Here is a 10,518-nt window from a genome sequence, read left to right on the forward strand (position 1 = left end):
TAGTTCCCAGAAATGGAAGCTAAGACTGTCTTTGCTCTCTCAGAAGCCACCTTACACTTGGAAGAACATGGCTGTAAAACTCAGAAGGAAGAGCAAGATCTCCCTGCTTTCTCCCTTCCTAGAACCAGCAGTAAAAATGATTATAACAATAGTGGACATTTTGTTAATCCTTTTATCCATTCATTTGGTAAATATTAATTAGGTGCCAGTGTGAGCAGGGTCCTGTCACCTGTGCTTGGTAAGGTACAAAGTCTTCAGTCTGTCCATATAGTTTAGTATGGAAACAAAACATGGATAGAGACTATAGGGGCTGGAAAGGACTTCAGAGGTCATCTCACATTTTACAAATGAGGAGAGAGAGGCCCACAGATCTATTCAAAGTCTCATAGGTTGACATTAATGGAAGAACCAGAATTTGAACTCAGGTCCTCTGACTACAAACCCATAATTCTTTTTACTTTACTACATTCCTCCAACACTTTCTGGCTATGCTAACAATTTTTCATCTGATCCTCCCAAGATCCCCTCAATATCATAACAACAAAGACAACAACAATAAACCATTCATACAGTGCCTTGGAGGTCATAGTGTGTTTTCCCCACAACAAGGAAGGTCATTCAGATGTTCCCCCCATCATGAATTCCTCCTGGTAGGACCATTGGCTCCCACCTGAACTGTCAAAGGTAGGCAGGCAGGCAGTAGTCATTAGGTCTGACAAGTCTTGGGAAGCTATATGTCACATCCTAGTTGCATGCCTTGAGATGACAAGAGACCTCTCTGTTGTTCATGTCAGGTTACCAGATGGCCACCATAGTCACTGAATTAGTAGGGAGTCATGATTCATCACTGCACAGGTCAGATAGATTGTATGAGCAACACCCAAGATTGGTCTGCTTAAGCTCAGAGCCACTTTTCTGCAGAGATAATGGGTTACAGATCACAATTTTTCTAAAGCCTTGCTCATGGTGGTTGTGAAGAGAGTTACTCCTCAGGGTGTATTATAAGTCTGCGTGAACTGTATGTGTAGGAAGCAAAGCAGAGCAAGATTAAAAGTCTGAATGAGTATACAGATCCCTGGTGAAAGAAGAAGCCACCAAAAATATGGATTGTGTGACTCCAGAAACCCTGGGTGCTTCCCCCTTTGTGAAAGGGCCCCATCCAGGATGGTATTATAAGTCTGAAGAATTGCATAGGAACACCCAGAGGTAACAGGAGTCCCCAGGGGAAAATTACTTGATGCTTTGGCTAAACGGAAACCTGTCCCCTTGTTATGGGGTATAGTGGCCACCCAGAGTATCCTTATAAGTCTGGGGGGTTGTATGGGTTTCTAGAGAGGGGAGAAATCTAATGAAGGGAGAATGAAGGTGTCTTGAGTGTTTATAGACTTCAATATGATTTCCTTGCAATTTTTTTGTAATTTAAAAAAATCCTGTCCTATATTCAACATCATCTTAGCCCGAATGTTTACATTGCAGTGGAAAGCCCTTTTTCTTTTGGGCGGAGGTTATGATGACTCAAATCCCTATGTTTCTGGGGATAAAAATAAAAAAAGAAAAACCACTAGGTGGTGGCATAACAAGCCAAATTCTAATGTTCTGTGAGGAGCCCTGGGTAACAGCAAAAGCCCCCTGCCCCCATAGAAGCTGTTGTGTGAGAAGCCCTCAAAATTGAACTCAGTCCATGGAAACCCAGAGCTCATTTTCTGTACCACTACCAGACTGCAGGTCACATTTGAGACTTGTAGAGAACATTTAATTTGTGGGTCTCAGTTTGATTTTGAGTCCCCCTCAAAATTGTGCCATACAGATAATATCTGGAGGACCTGTCTAGGACCACTGTTTTTTGTTGGGGGATGAGGCTTCTCTCACTCATTTATTGTTGTTCAGTCTTTTATCAGTTGTGTCTGACTTTTCATGACCCTATTTGCCATTTCCTTGGCTCCAGCTCATTTTACAGATGAGGAAACTGAGGCAAACAGGGTTAAGTGACTTGCCCAGGGCCACACAGCTAGGAAGTTTCTGAGGCTGGATTTGAACTGAAAGATGAGTCTTCCTGACCCCAGGCCTAGCACTTTTGCACTGTGGTGCCACCTAGTTGCTTCTTCACTCACAGTGGCCAAGTTTAGACAGACTTCTTATCAGCAAGGCAGGAATAAGCATGTCCCCCAAAATAACTATGAGTCTGACTACCCACATATTTGGCAAAAGGCATCTTTACCACAAAAACCCCTCATCTATTGGCTTAGAGTGGCCATGTTTCCCAAATTCCAAGCTGAGATGCATGGCCCATATGGACAAATGCCATTCCTTTTCCAAAGCCTTGTTATAAATGCCCATTAAAAAAAATGATTTATTTAGTATTTTATTTTCCCAATTACATATAAAAACAATTTTTAAATTCCTTTTTAAAATTTTGAGTCCAAATTCTCTCCCCCTCTTCCGTCCTTCCTCATTGAGAAGGCAAGCAATTTGATATAGGTTATATATGTATAGTCATTATATATGTATAGTCATACAAAACATATTTCCATATTAGTGATGTTGTAAAAGAAAATGTAGACCAAAACAACCCAAGAAAATAGAAGAAGTTAAAAAAATTATGTTTTGATCTGTATTCAGACTCTATCATTTCTTTCTCTGGAGATGGATAGCATTTTTTCATCATAAATCCTTCAGAGTGGTCTTGGATCATGGTATTGCTGAGAATAGCTAAGTCATTCACAACTGATTGTCACACAATATTACTGTTACTGTATACAATGTTCACCTGGTTCTACTCATTTTGCTTTGCATCAGTTCATGTAAGTCTTTACAGGTTTTTCTGAGAGCATCCTGCTCATCATTTCTTATAGGACAATAGTATTCCATCACAATCATATACCACTTGTTCAGCTATTCCCCATCTGATGAGCATCCCTCAATTTCCAAGTCTTTGCCACCAGAAAAGAGCTGCTATAAATATTTTCTGTACACATAGGCCCTTTTCCTTGTTGTTTGTTACCTCTTTTGGGATACAGACCTAGTAGTGATATTGCTGGGTCAAAGAGTGTGCATGTACAAATGCTCTTTTGTAACATCAAGTGGCCAGAGATTTAGAAGTGAAAGTGAACTCAGAGGTCATCTAATCCAACTCCTTCATTTTAAAAGAAACTGAAGCCCAAAGAATTGCAATGAATCATCTGAGGTCACACACATAGGACAAGGATGTAGACCCAAGATCCCATCACTCTAAATTTACTTGAGACTTCACACAGTGGATCAAAGTATGTAACTGTATGTCACCCTCCTGTCAACATCACAGTTTAATTTAATATATAAGCATTTATTAAGCACTATACACATACATACATATACACACATATATACACATATATGTATACATATATGAATACGCATACACATAGACATTTATGTATAGCATTGTGCTAGATCTTGAGGGTAGAAAGATGTAAAAACAAAATAGCCCTTACCTTCAATAATTATATAGTCAGGGGCAGCTAGGTGTGCAGTGGATACAGCACCAGCCCTGGATTCAGGAGCACCTGAGTTCAAATCTGGCCTCAGAGACATAACACTTACTAGCTGTGTGACCCTGGGAAAGTCACTTTAACTCCATTGCCTAGTCAAAACAAATCAAAACAAAATTTATATAGTCTACTGATGGAATAGAACCTATACATGGTTAAATAAGTACAAATTAATTGGTGGGGGGGAGGAGAAAATAATAATAACTGGGGAGGGGTCAGGAAAGGCTTCCTTGTAGGAGGCACAGCTTAAGCTAATTCCTGAAGAAAATTAATATTTAAGAAGTAGAGAAGAGGAGGGAATGTATTCCAGAGATAGTCACAGAGGTGGAAGGGAGAATGCTTGGTTTGGAAATCACAGAATGTTAGAACTGGAAGGGACCATGGAAAAATCCCAGCAGAAGGAATCCCTCCTGCCATTGAGACTTTCCATGACACCCATTTCTTTAAGCTATTGTTCTGGCTCAGTAGATTTTTCTGTCCCTCTGATTCCAGGACATTTAGTACTATCTCTTCTATGGGGCAAACGAGGAGGAGGAAGAGGAGGTGGAAAAAGGCACTGTGCTAGATCCTGAAAACAGAAAGGCAAAAAAGAAATGAGTCCCTAATTTTTAAGTCCTTAATTTAAAAATTAGGAGGAAAATGAGGATTTTCAGTTCTAAATCTAGGAGCTTATGACAATAATAATTCGTTTTACATTTTACAAAGCACTTTACATACGTCGTTTCATCTGATTCTCCAACCACCCCTTTATAGGCAAGGCTTTTTCACACCTGTTTTACAGATGATGAATCTAAAACTTGAGAAAGTTTTCTTCCCAAGTCACAAGTCCCCAGAGGGCCAAGCTAACAGACTGAAGCTGCTATTTGCTTTGGCATTCTGGAGGAGCCTATGGACACCTTCTCAGAATCGTGGTTTAAGTAACTGAAGGAAAAGCTGCATTTCTTTTAGAGGTTAGTGAAAATAAAAATGCCATTTTTTTCCCATCCGAGTTTGCAGATACCCTATATTCCACTCATGAACCCCAGGTAAAGAATCCCTGGTTCTAAAGGCAGGACAGAGTTGGAGTTTGACAAGTGGAGCTGGCCATTACTCTCCTCTGGCCTTGGAGAAGTACAAAGTGCCCTCCAGGTTTCCCGTGAGGTGAATACCTGACTGGTCTCTGGGATTGTCTGACTCTGGCTTTGAGTCTTTGTGGCTATATCTGACACTGTGACTTAGATTGCCCTCAAGGTCAAGAACAATGTTTTACATTACTTTGAGAAGTATAAGAGGCAGCTAGAAGACCTGAGTTCAAATCCAGCCTCAGATACTTACTAGCAGTGTGACCCTGAGCAAGTCACTTAACTTCTGTTTGCCTCAGTTTCCTCAACTGCAAAATGGGGAGATTGATGGCACCTACCTCCCAGGGCTGTTGTGAGGATACGAGATAATATTTAGAAGGCGCTTACCACAGTGCCTGGCACATAGTAGGTGCTTTATAAATTCTTCCCTTCCCCGACTGAGAAGTCCACAAATCACAATTGCCTTCCCTTTCCTACATTTTAAACACTAGCACTTTTTTGGCACTGCTCTCCTGAACTTACAGTGCCATGACCATAACTACATCTTGCAAACTAGATTCCATCTTGGCAGTCTCTCACATATCACTCATATATCATATTACCACCCTCACCCCCACCCTCATCCAGAAGGTTTCCCCCAAGAACATCAGTGATGGAATCCTAATAAAGCTGCCCCCAGCCCCAATATTCTAACGTCCTTATGGGCCCCACTGAACTTCAGGCATGTCCTGATTTAACCACATGATCTGGCTTTCACCACACCACAGGCCTCCACACTCAATACAGCCACAGCTAGCCACTGCCACCAGATTCAATTCACATATTTGAACAGGTGTGTGCTTGCACCAATCACATTGTCCATTTGGCCCAAGACAGGACCACAATACTTAACTATCCTTCTTGACCAGACAGGACCACAACACCTGGCCAATCAGAGGACAGCACAACCAGGATATCTGACCACCCAATCATAGAAGGGATCCCCTCCCCATTACCTAATCCCTTCACAAATCCCTCCTGCCTTTTCAATATTCATAATTTCTGTTGTATAATCAGCATCATTACAGTATACATTTGCTTGTGTTGTCTTACTAAGTTGCTGGCTCCTCTTGCAACTCAGGCCTCTTCTGAGGGCCTTCAAACCTCACTAAATGCCTATACTTGGATTAGAGGTGATGTGACTCTGAATTCTTTGAGACAGTGCCACCATGACACAACATGAAGCCACATCAGGATTTTACTTTCTCCACCTCCCCCATTCAGGATCTCCCCTAGGGAAATAAGAATACAGCTTTTTAGAAAAGGTGAAAATCCTTCAACTACGTGCCAGCACTCAGGGTAAGAATACATAGACCATATGGCAGGCTTGCCTCACCCAAAAGAAAATCTTCCCACCTCCACCAACATCCAAGTCCATAAAGAGACAGAATGATTCTCCTTCAGAGGGGAAGGCGCTAGAATTGAGAGAGGTTGGGAATAGCATACAGTAGAAGGTGGGATTTTAGCTGGGACTTAAAGGAAGCAGGAGAGGTCAGTAGGTAGAGTGGAGTGGGGAGAAGTGTGAGGGTAGTGAGAGGAGATACCTGGAGCTGAGAGATGGAGCATCTTATTCATGGACAGCCAAGAGGGCAGCATAGTTGGATTGAATAGAACAAGTTAAAAAGACTGGAAAGGTAGAAGGCGCCTAGATCACAACGGGCTTTGGACAAAAAAGAGATTTTCTATTTGCTCCTGAAGGCACAGGGAGCCCTGGAGCTTACTGAGTAGGGAGGTGACATGATCAGACCTGCACTTTAGGAAAATCACTTTAGTGGCTGAATGGATAGGAGTGAGGAGAGGCTCTGGGAAGGCAGATTGCAAGGATTCAGGCATGAGATGAAAAGGTCCTAGAACCAGAGTGATGGCAGTCAGAGGAGAGAAGGGCATATTCAAGAGACACTGCAAAGGAGAAACAACAGGTTTTGGCAACAGCTTAACTCCTAGGCTGGAGCCTGAGGGCCTGGGAGGGTGGTGTTTGCCTTCTCCAATCATAGAGAAGTTAGATGGGGAGGATAGTTTAGGGGAAAAGATAATGAGCTCAATTTGAGACATGTTGAATTTAAGATGTTCTCTATTAACAGACAGATATATACTTCATGGCAACATCATCATCATCATAATGTCAGCTAACATTTACATAGCACTTTAAGGTTTGCACAAGTCCTCGACAAATATCTCATTTCTAAGCTCACAACAACCTGGGAGGTAGGTACTAAAATTATCCCCATTCTGCAGATGAGAAATCTGAGGCAGACAGTAGTTAAGGGACTTGTCTAGGGTCACATAAGTGTTGATGCACAGGTATTACAGGTATACCTGCAATGAGACATGTTAGATTTTAATTTGGCTATTTCTACTATAAGATTATTCTTATAGTATTTTTAAAAGATATATGTGTATGTATATGTTAAAATGATGATTTCTGAACAGTCAGGGTAGGGTCAGAGACCTGAGCTCTGCACCAGTCACAGAGGCAGGGGCTGAGCTTGGGAAGTTGGGTAGGGGTAGGGGCTCCCAGAGAGGGTCCTGGGAAATCTTGTTTACTCACAGGACATTTTCTTACATTTCTCAGCCTGTTAAGGAGGCCTGAGCTGGTCTTTGGGGCTTTATAAACTTTCTAGGTGGGACTGACAGGATCTTGAATGCAGGAAAGAGGAAGGTTTTTCCCCAAAGGGAGGTAGTAAAGTGTAACTTTTCTCAATTAGGAATAGTTAATATGATTTGAAGAAACTGCTGCTCCAGGGAGAACAGCAGCTTCCGGGGCTTGTTAAAACGCCTCCCAGCAGCCGCTCAAACCTTCACTCTAGGCTCTCACAGAACAGTTGGTATGTCCTCAGAGACCTGGAATCCAGCAGGCAGGATTTACCAAAGTTCACCTCTTGTCAGATGCTTCTAGAAATAACAATACCATCATCACACATTCCCTAATAACAACAGATATTTGTTTGGCCCTGTCAGGCTTCCAAAGGGCATTCTATACCTTATCTCATTCAACCCTCACAACAGATATGTGTGGTGGGTACTAGTGATAGCATTATTTCCCCTTGAGTATAATAGAAGACTGGTCAATGTGACAGAGCCTGGTTCTGAAAATGCATGTTGATGGTAACAGAGAGGCCCTGTCCTGATTCAGAGCATGCACAGGTGTTCTGGAACTGTTTCCTCTCTGCTTGTTGCATAGTTTTTTAAAAATTGTGTGGTTTTTTTAATTGGCTGCTCAGCCAGATCTGAGGCTATATATAAAAGCCACCAGCAGAAGAACTTGACCTTTCTCTCTCTTCATGGTGGCATTTGATAGAGAAAAAAGAAATGCTTTAAACCTCCAAACAGGGAGAAAGACAGTAGCAGGAGCTACAGCAGCCTGCTACTGCTACCAATTATCTCCTACTCCATCTACCACATGGCCATGAAAGTGTGGTGTCACTGTTTCTGTCTCTGTTGTATTTAGTCTTCCCTCATCCTAGATGAGTATTAGAGATGGAATGACCTTATCTTGGCTGCTGTGCCACCCTAACCCTAGCTCACAAGGTTATAACCCTGTTCTAACTATGATATGCATTCATCTAAGACCAGAAAAAAACACAGCAGAGAGAGAAGACAAAAATGCATGTGTTCATGGCTTCCTGGAGACCAGGTTGGGGAGAGGTTCTTCTACCGGAAGGCTTACAGTATTTCTTTGTTCTCACTGAAATGCTGCCAAAGAGAAGAGAAACTGTCTGTCTGGGACTTTTGTACACACATTCGGGTCCATCTCAGGAGACAGTTAGAAGGCTTTTCATCTCCATATTGTAAATGAACAGGAAACAGTCACAGAGTTTGTGTATGTGCTCTGTATCAAGACCCTTCTATTACTCATCATCATGCATTTCTGGAAATAGGCTCACCACGCCTGAAGTAGACATGTAGCTGGCAGCACATATTTCAAATGATGCTAAAGATTATATCCTTGGAGACTTCCAAGATGGTGGAGTAGAGAAAGCACTCAGCAGAGCTCTTCCAACATTCCCTTCCAGACAACTTTAAAACAATGTCTCAGATTGAACTCTAGAGTGGCAGAGCCAACAAAATGCCAGAGTGAGACATTCTTCCAGTCAAGACAATGTAGGAGGTTGAAAAGAGAGATCTGTGAGATAGAGGTGGAAGCTGGCCAGAGCCCATTTAGATGAAACAGTGGTGGGGGGACTAGGTGGTAGTGATAGAAGCAGTGGCAACTTCAGGAGTTCTCAGTCAAGAGATGCTAAAGGGTTAGAAAGAGATTACAGGGACTGTTTTTTTTAAATTTTTTAAATTCTTTTTTTATTTTAACATGTGTGTTTTTAAAACTTTAGTTTACAAATTTTCTCCCTTCCTCCCTACCCACCCACCCTCATTTGAAAAGGCAAGCATCTTGATACAGGTTACAGATGTGTAGTCATGAAAAACCTTTCCATAGTTGTCATGTTCTGAAAAACTAAGTATATTTCCCTTCATCCTATCCCACCCCCATTTGTTCTATTCTTCCTTTTGACCCTGTCCCTCTTCACAAGTGTTTACTTTTGATTATCCCCTCCCTGCCCTCCCTCTATCAAACCCTGCTCTCTTGTCCCCTTCTCCCCTTATTTTCCTGTAGGTAAGATAGATTTCCATACCCCATTATGTATGTTATTCCCTCCTTAAACTAAATCCTATGAGAATAAGATTCACTCATTCCTCTCACCTTCCCCCATTTCCCCTCCATTGTAAATGCCTTTTCTAGTCTGTTTCATGTGAGATAATTTACCCCATTCTACTCCCTTTCTCCTTCTACCAGTATAATGCTCTCTCACACTTAATTATTTTTTCCAGATATCACCCCTTCATCTTCAACTCACCCTGTGCCCTCTATCTATCTATACACACATATAATTTTTCCCCTCCACTACCCTTATACTGACAAAGGATTTATGAGTTATAAATATCATTTTTCTATGCAGGAATGTAAACAGTTCAACCTTATAAGTCTCTTCTGATTTCTCTTTCCTGTTGACCTCTTCCATGTTTCACTTAAGTCTTGTATTTGAAAGGCAAATTTTATATTCAGCTCTGGTCTTTTCCTCAGGAATGCTTGAAAGTCCCTATATCATTGAATGACCACTTTTACCCTGAAGGACTTTACTCAGTTTTGCTGAATAGGTGATTCTTGGTTGTAGTCCTATCTCCTTTGCCCTCCAGAATATCATACTCCATGCCCTCCAGTCCCTTAATGTAGAAGCTGCTAAATCTTGTATTATCCTGATTGTATTTCCACAATACTTGAATTGTTGCTTTCGGGCTGCCTGCAATATTTTCTCCTGGGAACTCTGGAATTTGGCTACAATACTCCTAGGAGTTTTCCATTGGGGATCTCTTTCATGAGGTGATCGGTGGATTCTTTCAATTTCTATTTTGCCCTCTGGTTGTAAAATGTCAGGGCAGTTTTTCTTGATAATTTCTTGAAAGATGAAGTCTTGGCTCTTTTTTTTCTCATGGCTTTCACATACTCAAGTAATTTTTAAGTTCTCTCTGGATCTATTTCCCAGGTCAGTTGATTTTCTAATGAGATATTTCACATTCTCTTCCATTTTTTTCATTCTTTTGGATTAGTGTTACAGTGCCTTGATTTCTCAAATTGTCACTAGCTTCCAATTGCTCCATTCTAATATTTAAGAAAGTATTTTCCTCAGCAAGCTTTTGGACTTCCTTTTCCATTTGGCAATTTTGCTTTTCAGGGCATTCTTCTCCTTATTGGGTTTTGGACCTCGCCTGCCATTTGGGTTAGGCTATTTTTAAGGTGTTTATTTCATCAGTATTTTTTTTGGGTCTCCTTTAGCATCACTCTCCGTTTTTCCTCTACTTATCTTACTTGCTTCTCAAAATCCTTTTTGAGCTCTTTC

The 10,518-nt window shown here is 41.4% G+C and overlaps 3 protein-coding genes across 3 annotated transcripts in view; 2 read left to right on the plus strand and 1 right to left on the minus strand.

The window, feature by feature from the left end:
* Window positions 1-10,518, plus strand: part of LOC110203896 (mucin-16-like) — a 162,953-nt gene that overhangs the window by 79,099 nt on the left and 73,336 nt on the right. The window lies entirely within an intron of this gene.
* LOC110204393 (mucin-16-like) overlaps window positions 1-10,518 on the minus strand; it is a 148,936-nt gene that overhangs the window by 21,203 nt on the left and 117,215 nt on the right. The window lies entirely within an intron of this gene.
* Window positions 1-10,518, plus strand: part of LOC110203897 (mucin-16-like) — a 31,188-nt gene that overhangs the window by 12,770 nt on the left and 7,900 nt on the right. The gene's annotated exons all lie outside the window — the stretch shown is intronic.

Source organism: Phascolarctos cinereus, unplaced genomic scaffold (assembly GCF_003287225.1).
Source record: "Phascolarctos cinereus isolate Bilbo 61053 unplaced genomic scaffold, phaCin_HiC Scaffold_4;HRSCAF=312, whole genome shotgun sequence".
NCBI lineage: Eukaryota > Metazoa > Chordata > Mammalia > Diprotodontia > Phascolarctidae > Phascolarctos > Phascolarctos cinereus.